Genomic DNA, 10722 nt, shown 5'->3' on the forward strand with positions numbered 1-10722 from the left:
AGGTAAACATCCACAGATATGCACATACACATATAAATATAAACACACACATTTGGCTATAGCTTCTTCTTACCAACAAATTGGTAACATTCATAGCCAAGTATGAAAATAATGCTTCTATCCAGACCCTGCCAGAAACTTCTTTTTTCAGTTGTTCTGCTTCTACATTGAACATAATCTTCCTGTTGATCTTGTCTGTCTCACATTTCAGATGGCTAACTTGTTTAAATGAGGTGTGTGTGTGTGTGTGTGTGTGTGTGTGTGTGTTATTTTCAGAGAATTCTTTTTAACTGTAGAGAGTATAGTTTCTTCACCTACTATCCAAATAGCCATGTCCATTCCTTACTGGCAATTACATTTTTGTTCAGAGCAGGAAACTGGACAGGCCTGCCACCTCCAGGAAGAGTTGTAAAGAACAGATAGTTCTGCCCATTGTAACTGTAATTGGTCTCTCACTATTGTAACTGTAATTGGTCTCTCACTATCTCTTGGCTCTCTGGATGTTCTGTGATACCTCCCATTAATTCAAATAGCTCATAGATCCATTATCTGGGAATATTTCCAATGAGTTGCCCCTCCTTGCAAATACAGACTCTTAGAACTAGCCAGCTAGTTGTCCCTCTGTCTACTCACCTGGGCTTTCCTGCCACTGAAGTCAATTTTAAATTTTCAATTATTTTCCCAGTTTTGGCACACAGGCATACTCTGAACTTTCTGAGTGACTTTGTATCTCAGTGGTTTTTGTGGTTTTGAGAACATAGACTTGGTGGGCTTTTCTTTTTCATTTGTTTGCTAAGACTAAGACTGTCAGGGCCAAGCCAAAGAGGGGGTGGGAAGTGAGATGCTTTACAGGTAATAAAGACATCACTCATATTTCACAGGGGAAAAATGGCTGCATGTTAGAAACCGAGGAGAGAATTTAGAGCATATGTTTGGAATCTATAACAACCTAATTTGCTCCCCAAAGACAGTTCTGTGAGAAAGGAGGTCGGTTTGGTCAGAAGAAGGCAATTGAAAGGAGTTAGGGCTCTTAGCACCAGGGAGATTGTTAAGGAAGATGCTCCCTGAGGAGACAATAAACACTAGATTTGCAAATATTTCCTCCAGCTAGTTGCTTGCTGAAAGCTGACAGGGGGCATGTTTACGGGCATCCCACACCTCTCAGATGAGTGTGCCCACTCAGAGTCAGGAAGGGGTTAATCTAATTGAGACTTTATTAGCTTGTGGGGAAGCTGAAGGGAAAACCACACAGAGGAACTCATGAGCCTTCATGAAAGTTTAATTTGATTTCGTGAAAGGGGAACAACTTGTATCTGGGCTTGCTGTGTTTAATATTAAAGCAAGGATGGGCTCCTAAGACAGGCATGGAGCTCGGTAAAGCATAATCCACAGACAGAGTGGTGTGTGTGTGTGTGTGTGTGTGTGTGTGTGTGTGTGTGTGTGAGAGAGAGAGAGAGAGAGAGAGAGAGAGAGAGAGAGAGAGAGAGAGAGAGAGAGAGAGGGGTGAGTCTTCTTTGAGTTGGAAGGCCAGGATGAGAGTCAAACCCAGTGTCCCAAATGGGAGCTTCTAATTCAGGCTTCATTTTCATGAAAAACCTCCAATTAGGCTTCTCCACAGGTTGCATATGAATATTTGCTAAGATAGCTTGATAACATGAACAAAAGCAGACTTCCTTAATAAACTTTAAAAACTTCATTACCAGGCCACTGTATTGAATGTATTCTTCAATTTTATATTCTAAAATAAATTTATGTCATTATACTACATACCACATTGTATTGCTTTGGAATTCTCTCCTTTTGTGTATGTGGTGTGGTGTGGTATACTATGGTGTGGTGTTTCTCTTTATGTAGGTCTATGAACATGGAGGCCAGAAGTCAATGTTGAGTTATTATTTCCAATTGTTTTCCACCTTGCTCTTTAGACAGAGTCTCTTACTTAACTTGGTGTTTACAGATTCAGTTATGTTCCTGGCCAGTGAGCTTCAGTGATCTTCAAAGATCTTCAGAGATCTCACTTTGTCCAATGACACTGGGATTACAGTACTACATCAGTAGGACTCAACTGTTTCTTTTTATGTGTTTGCTGGGGACTGAACATAGGTCCTCCATTTTACATGACAAACACTTTGCCTATTAAGCCTTCTCTCCAACAATGTTTTTTTTCCCACTTTGTTGTTAAAAATAAACAATAAAAACAGTTTCCAATGATTATAAGGTTGTTTTTGGCATTTTCCTGTCCACTCTGGTTTGAGTTTAAAATGGCCCACTTACCTTACAGACTCCTGTGCTTAAACATTTGGTCCCCAGATGGTGGCACTGTTCTGAGAAGCTATGAAACTTTTCAGAGATAGGTACTGAGTAGAAGACTTAGATCACTGAGGATAGGGCTTGAAGGTGCTTCCTCCCCCAGCTCTCTGCTCCGACTGAAGAGACTTAGCATGTTTCTGGGCTATCCAAGATACTCTAGCTGCCTGCCGTTCCTTGACCATCATGATGAGCAGTCTTTCCTGAACCATGAGCCAAAACAAAGCAAGCCCCCTCCACCTGTTTGCATAACATTGCTGCCCCCAACTTCTCCAAATTCCTTCTTAATTTTCTGCCAGGTAAATAGGGCTCTGGCGAAAGGCTAGAAATCGCTGACCTTGTCTCATTCAGCAGCTGAACAGTGAAGAGTGGAGGAGGGAAGGAGGGGGTGGGCGGAGACTCCGGGGACCTTCCAGCCTTGTTTGAAGTGAGAAATGCTAAGCCTGCCATATTTAATGGCTGGCCTGGGAGCTCAGCTGAAAGCAGGAAAGCTGCACTTCTCCTTGACTCTGGCTGCCCCGTAACACTGCCAGGGGCCATGCTAAGTGGTGGCTTCAGTCTGCCTCTAGATAAGACCAAGGGACCAGCAAAGATTTCCAGGCAGATTTTGCCTAGTAGGTAGGTCTCTGGCTTTCTCCTTTTAACCCTTTTACTTGTAAAAGAAAAACTGTTGTTATTTGTGGAGGGTCTCTAGCTATATTACTTGCTTTTCTTACTGTTGTGACCAAAATATCTGACAGGAAGAAGTAGGGTTTATTTTGACTTACAGTTTAAGGAAATAGAGTCCATCATGGAGTGGAAGATACAGAGGCAGGTGTGGGAGACATCTGTCACATTGTGCCCTCAGCCAGGAAGCAGAGACAGAGGAATGCTAGCTATTACTTAGTCTACTTTCACAGAGGAGTGCTTGTACTTAGCCTACATTCTACGGTTTTTTTTTTTTTTTTTTCTTTTGTTCTTTGTTTTGGTTTTGATTTTGTGTTTTTCCCAGACAGGGTCTCTCTGTATAGCCCTGGCTGACCTGGAACCCTCTCTGTAGACCAGGCTAGTCTGGAACTCTGAGATCTGTCTGTCTTAGCCTTCTGAGTGCTGGGATTAAAGGTATGCTTTAACAGTTTGCTTCCTGTGATTAGAATGGCTCTTCTCACCTCAGTTATCTAGAAACTCTCACAGACATACCCACAGGTTTTTCTTTTAGGCAATTCTAAATCCTATCAAGTTGATAATATTAACCATCCCATTAAGGTTCCCTGGAGAGCTACAAAAGGCATTGGGAAGCTCTTGAGAGCAGCACTGGCAGGAGTGTGGGAGAACAGGAAAATCTGCTATAGAACCAGCAATTCCAATTAAAAAAAAAAAAAAGCCTAGCTCTCTGCAGCCCTCTCTAGCCATCAGCTGCCGTCCAAAGGTCCAAATCTCAATTGGTCAAGATGGCTAATTGGAAATTATCCTTTCAGATGACATTCTGAGTTAAAGTCTCCCAATGCTCTGGGACTGTGGCATGCATGTATATCAGTTTGAGCCTTGGGTCACTTTTGAACGCAGTATAGGTCCTCTGGAACAAATGATCCTGCCTTATATTTCTATCTAGTACCACAGCTGGCCCCAGCTGGCTCTAATTCCCCTGTGAAGATGTTTTCTTCTCCACCTACTTACATCTGAACAAAGTCTTCTCTTATCAATTAAAGAAAGTACCCCTAAGATTTAAAAAAGCAAAAAGCTGCAGTCAACACTTACAAAAGTCTTCTCCTTGCCTTTTCAGAATGTCTAATGATCAATATGAGTGGGCAGTTTGCGGCAGCCCTTGCTGATTAATTTATCAAATGCCGAAGCCTTTCTCATTCACCTCTCAGTTCAGTTAAGTGACGCATATGACAAGCAAGACAGTGCCTCTGAAAAGCCCCTGCCTTTCCATGGCATGGTCTTTATTCCCAATGCACGTTGTTCATTTCACTATTTCTCACTGTGAATGGTCCTGGACTAGTTCCTGAGACCCATCTCACCTACCTTCTCTGGAATTAGTGACCTCAGGCAGTCTGTGGCTCAGGGCAAAGCCACAAATTCATTAACTGTCTCAGCCACTGATGGATTGCCCTGCCCAGCCCCCCAGCCCATTCTCTGATGAGAATCAATTTCATTCTCTCCCACAGATGCACTGAAAGCATCCTCTAATGAATAACAAGCTGCAGCTCACGTGTGTGTGTGTGTGTGTGTGTGTGTGTGCGGGCGCGCGTGCGCGCGCGAGCGCTTGGTGTGCCATCATTCTCCAAAGTGGCTTTCACACCTGCTGTGAGGCAGCATTGAGAACAGTAATTACTATCATCTCCATTTACGAGAAGAGGGAATTTATTCTTAGACAGATGAATGACAACTGTCCAAGTTCACCACCTTGTGTATCCAACTGCCATAACCGAGGCATAATATACCAACTTAAAACTCAGTGGCATTCAACAAGAAACATTTATTTAGTTCACTCATCTATGTGTTAAACATGAGTCAGCTGAATGCACTGGGTCTGGCTGATGTGGTTGGTTCTGCTCCAGGAGTCTTTTATTCTCCAGAGACAGAGGGCTACTCTGATGTGCCCTGTGTGGTTATGATGGAAACTCATGACCCTAGACATGGAGCTGGCACATACTTGCTTAAATCTTATCCATTTGTCAAAGGCTGTCTTGTAGCTAAATCAAGTAAAAGGTTGGTAAAGAGGCTTTGCTGTCCTCTGTGAAAGGGGCTGCAGTCACATGACAGAGGCACATGTCAAGGAGTGATAAAGACTCCTGCCTCTGAGTTGCAATGAACTACAGTCACTTTGTCTACAATCCAGACTATTCTAGTCTTTGGGCATGCCTGTGAGGAATTTTCTTTTTATATCAATTGAGATGAGAAGACCTGCTTATTATGGGTGGCACAATTCCCTAGACATATTGTAAGAGGGTGGAGAAAATACGTTGAGTGCAGATATGCATGCATGCATTAATTTCTTCCTGCTTCTTGAGTATGTATGGATACAATATGATCAGATACGTCAATGTCCGGCTGCTGTGACTTTCCCACAATAAACATGATCAAAAGTCTAAAAGAGGTTTTCCTCAAAGCACTTATATTCTCCTGGTATAAACATTTGAAGGGATATGTCTGTTGTACCAGGCTCTTTTAGGAATGATTTTATAGGAGCCAAAAGGTGGTGGTGCATGTCTTTTTTGTTTGTTTGTTTGTTTGTTTGGGTTTTTTTTTGTTGTTGTTTTGTTTTGGCTTTTTTTGAGACAGGGTTTCTCTGAGTAGCCCTGGCTGTCCTGGAACTCACTCTGTAGACCAGGCTGGCCTCGAACTCAGAAATCCTCCTGCCTCTGCCTCCCAAGCACTGGGATTAAAGGCGTGCGCCACCATTGTGGTGCATGTCTTTAATCCCAGCACTCGGGAGACAGAGGCAGGTGAGACTCTCAGTTTGAGGCCAGCCTAGTCTACAGAGAGAGAAAGAGAGAGTTCCAGGACATCCAGGGTTACACAGAGAAACCAGGTCACAATAAATAAATAAATAAATAAATAAATCCAAAAGCAAAACTCTCAAAACTAACCAACCAACCAAATAAATAAATCAACAACAATAGAATGATTTAGTAGAGTAGTTTATGATCTCACTTGCCCCAATCATGTACTAGAAAGTATTCTTAATGTAATAATAGTATTGGAGGTGGAATATTTTATGGATCTTCTTTCATGAATATACTAATGTTGTTTCTTTATAAAAGGCTTCAACAGGAGTCTTTTATTTTCTGCCTACTGTCAATGAGGACACTGTTTCACTCCCCCTAGAGGAGACTATCTTGTATATTTAGGGCAATTCTCAGCAAATGTCAGTGACTTGATTTTGTACTTCTAGTCTCCAGAACTATGAGGAATAAAGATACCTTTCATATATCTCCTGCAGTCTGTAGTAGCTGCTTGGAGTAACACAGATGACTAAGAGAATAAGACACAGCTTCTGTTTCTATGGAGCCTAATTCCTAGCGAAAAGGACCAGAACAATGGCTAGTGATACAGATGCTGTGCTTCTATGAAGAGCCAGAGAGCAAATGTTTTTGATTTGGAGCTGCAAGGTCTCTAATGCTGTGGTTGATCTCACAGGTAGATTATGAAGGCAGCCATAGAGTAAACAAGAGTGTCTGAATTATCATAAAACTTTGCTTACAAAACCAAGCCAAGTAGGATTTGATATAGGTACACAACTTAGACAGAAATGGAATGTGTGATGATTTGACTGAGAATGTCACCCCCTATTGGCCTATATATTTGAATGCTTGGTCCACAGTTGGAAAAACTGTTTGGGAAGGATTTGGAAGTGTGGCCTTGTTGAAGGTGTGTCACTGGGGGTAGGATTTGGGGTTTCAAAAGCTCACCCTATTCTTATGTATGTCTCTGTCTGCCTCCTAATTTCAGATAAAGATATAAATTCTCAGCTCCAGTGTTGTGCCTGCCTGCTGCCATGCTCCCCTCCCCCCATCATGAAGGCCATGAACTCACATCCTGAAACTGTGAAACACAGTAAGCCTTTGTTTTTCAATGAAGTCATGGTGTCTCATCACTGGGATAGAAAGGAGCTAAGATAGAATAGCAGCATAAGGGATGGAGATCAGAGGACATTTTTTTATCCATGTAACTTAAGCTGAACCCTAAACAACAGGAGAAAGGAGGACATCAATCAAGTAAAAGCCATAAGCGAGAAAACGTCCGGGCCATGGGAAGAGCTACAGAGGCACAAAGGCACAAAGGTTAGAAGAATCCAAGGAATGAAAGCAACCAGAAGATGAACAGTGCGGTTGAACTTATGGGAGAAAGGGAGAAAAAGGTGAGTGTAACTTGGGCTAATAAATTCAGGTTTTATAAGAAGTGTGATATGAAGTGTAGAGGGGAAAAAATTATTCTGACACTTGTTAAAAATAGCAAGACAGATTGCATTTAAATTTCTACAATAGAGGATAGCAGGGTCAGTGATGGAGACAATTGTGTTTCTGTGCATCGTGTAGGATAGAGCTGAAATCTACTCTAATTATAGCAAATTTCTCTGGCTATAGAGCCAAGAATTGGGGAATGTGGTAACTAGTTTTCATTGTCAACTTGACACAGTCTCAAATCACCTGGGAAAAGAGTCTCCATAAAGGACTGTCTAGGTCACATTATCATATAAGGGGGTATCTTGATTATATTGATTGAGCTGGGAATACCAGCTCATGTGGATGGCAACCATTCCCTAAGATGGGGATATTGAACTGAATAAGAACCAAGAAATTAAGCTGAGTATAGGCATGCATACATTAATTATTTCTGTTTGCTTCTTGACTGTGTATGGATGTGTTATAGCCAGTTATGCCAGGCTCCTGATTAGCAGTATATTCCTAGTGATGTAGTAGATTGAATGAAAAATGCATCACCTATGCTCATGTATTTGAACATTTGTCCCTAGTTGTTGTCGGTGTTTGGAGAGGTTATAGACCCTTTAAGAGACACAGTCTTGCTGGAGGAATTATGTTGCTGGAGGTGGGTTTGGAGGACACACACACAGCTTTACACCAGTTTCCATTCCCTCTCTCTGCTTCCCATATGCAGATAAAAAAAAAATGTCATCAGTCAGCTTCCAGATTTTGTCCCCATTCCATGCTGTTCTTTGTATGATGGACTTGCTTCCTGGAAATCCCAGCCCAAACAAATCATTCCTTCCTAATTTGCTTTGGGTCAGAGTGTTTTATAACAGCAATGGAAAACTAACAAATTTAGGCTTTAACATGATCATGTGAGCTAAAATAAACCACTTCTTCTATCACTTACTTTTGTTAGAGTTTATTATTACATTAGCAGAAAGGACAGGCTTCCAGTGAATAGAAACTTGTTCTGAGGATTGGAATCTAAGAGGATTCTTTCTTAGCTGCCTGATACAATGTTTACTAATAAAAAGGTCAAGTGTTTAGACAAAAATATATGGAAAAAGAAACACCTTCAAATATCAAAAGTTGTGAGTCTTACATAGAAAAGTAAGTGGGATACAAAGGACACCAAGACTGGGGCTTGGGATATAATAGTCTGCTTCTGATTGAAAGGAAGAGCTGGAAGAAATGTCAGATTAACTTCTGTTAATTCTATATGGAAAGTTGTAGATGATGCCTTTAGCAATTTAACTAAAAAGTAATAAAATGAATGACAGTTAAGGCATCATGTGAAAACTCCTAACTTTTATGTTGAGATGATTTGGTACCTGTTTAAACCAATGGATTTGGCTTCCCAATTGTCAACTGTAACCTTTTTTGTTTGTCACTGAGTGTGAGCAACTCTGTTGTGAACTTCAGGCCAATCTGGAAAATATACTTGAAGTTATTATTAATATGTCAACTTAAATACATTAAGGTTTTTGTTTTTTAAAAAAGGTTATTATTATTATTATTATTTTTTTTTTTTTTTTTTTTTTTACTAGATGAAACTGAACTTGTCAGTACAAGGTCAGAGTAGTGGAGCAAAGTCAAGATGTACTCACTATGAAAGTACAGAGCAGCCTGAGGTTTGGACAAAGAGAAAGCCTGTTATACATCACTGGAGGAGTTTTAGAAGAAGAGTGACATGCTTTAATTTTTATTTAATCAGACTGCTTGTTGTTCCTGGAGTGATTTCAAGAAGATAAGAGCAGAAGCAGGGAGAAAGCATAGAAAGTGACCTTCCTAGTCTATTAGAAGCTGGGCATTGGACGTGAGGTGTGTCAATGAAAACAGACAAAAGTATGTAGCTTGAAAGATGCTTGAAATAGAGGTTAGAAGGACCTTCCAGTGGGCTGGATAAAGAAGTATAGAAGAGGAGAAAACTGGGATCTGAACTGACAACTTCTGGAAAAGGCTATGGTCTCACTGAAATGAAGAAGACTAGGAAGGGAGCAGCTGTGGTACCTAACATAATCTCTGACCATGAATGTGATCCATAATGTGCCATTGGACTCTCTTAATCACTGTCATAGTCTGAGGGGATCAATCGGGCAATAGAAGAAGAGAATGAGCTCCTTTTGGCTTTGGTAATTTCTGCAATGACTACAAGGAGCTGTGAAGTGGATCATATGTTCATGAGTCTAGAGCCTCATGGAAAGGTGGTTTCTAGAAAGGCAGATGATAGAATGCGTCTGTGATAAATCATACCTGAAACTCTAGGAGTTGTTAAGACACTGGGTAAGAAAGTTCAGGGAAGGAGAGGAAGTTAACTGAAGTTGAGGTCTGGGAATCCTAACATTCAAGTGAGTGAAAAGATACTGGCAAAGGAGACTGATAGTGCAGCCAGGATGTAGAAGGAAATCCAGGAAAACAGTAACAGAAACTCTGAAGAAGTAGTTGGTGGCATTTCCTGCTGTTGGGAAATTTTTAAAAATACAGTTAGAGTATGTTCAGATTTGGAAATAGATAATGAGTTTCATAAAAATTCCCGAAAAGTACTGTGAAACCCCATCACGATTCGATGACATCATAGAAAAGAGTTCCTGCTCCAATTTTTATAACTGATAAAAGTATAACACAATAGAATATATATTGTTAAGTGTATAATTAACAGAAATTTTCTTTGAGTGACTAATGTCTGAATATGAACAAGAAGAGGTCAGGTGTCTTGTACCATTACCTTGAACAATATGAAAGGAATAAAATTAGACAATTCAACAAAATTGCACCTCTGGTAGGTGTGTTGACACTCACCTGAAATCCCAGCATGGGGGAAGCAATGCAGGGGGTCTCAAGTCTGAAACTGCCTGAGCTACATAGTGTGACTCTGTTTAAAAAAAGAAGAAGAAAAAAGAAAAGGAGAAAAAAAAGAAAAACACCCTGAAAATTTGAATATGTGACAGGATGTTCAAGTAAATCAAAGATACGCAAAATAAAATAACAATAAGCCACAAATTACAATACTTGCAGAGTATTAAACATTAGTTCTTGTTACAGAATGATAGGCCCATGAGGTAAGAGCAAGGATAGTCTGACTACCAGGAGGTGATGTTTAAGCAGAAATTTACAAGATGCATGAAATTCTAGCAGGCAGACTGGGCTGAGAAGAACTACAGGGCAATGGAATCCAAAAACAGATACTGTGAATACAGGACTATTCATCGTTCAAAACTTTGACAATGACATGCTATTTCTCAATCATCCCTGCCAGGGTCTTCAAGAGTAGGTTGGAGGCAGGTTTACAGGAACAACTCCTGCACATAGCAAATGCATAGAAGAAAACACCAAGGCAAAGCATCTATTATTAGTGTTCTAAGTTATAGGGGTGACATCACCACTAAAATAGTGCACTGTCCTCTAGGAGAATTGGGGGCAGGAGTTTCATAATATGATTTAATCCTGGCAAAGTATTTAATTTTCTTCCTTAGTGTTGAGGTGCTAAAACCCCTCAGTT

The 10722-nt window shown here is 40.6% G+C and overlaps 1 protein-coding gene across 2 annotated transcripts in view; it reads left to right on the forward strand.

Annotated features, from left to right (window-relative positions):
- The first annotated feature begins 6906 nt into the window (after nt 1-6906).
- Nucleotides 6907-10722, forward strand: part of Khdrbs3 (KH RNA binding domain containing, signal transduction associated 3) — a 414163-nt gene continuing 410347 nt past the window's right edge. For both annotated transcript variants that reach the window (XM_076911441.1, XM_076911440.1), the window contains exon 1: nt 6907-7153. The gene's annotated coding sequence lies outside the window, so the exon portion shown is untranslated. The remainder of the gene's footprint in view (nt 7154-10722) is intronic.

This window comes from Arvicanthis niloticus, chromosome 13 (genome assembly GCF_011762505.2).
Source record: "Arvicanthis niloticus isolate mArvNil1 chromosome 13, mArvNil1.pat.X, whole genome shotgun sequence".
In the NCBI taxonomy this organism is placed as follows: Eukaryota; Metazoa; Chordata; class Mammalia; order Rodentia; family Muridae; genus Arvicanthis; species Arvicanthis niloticus.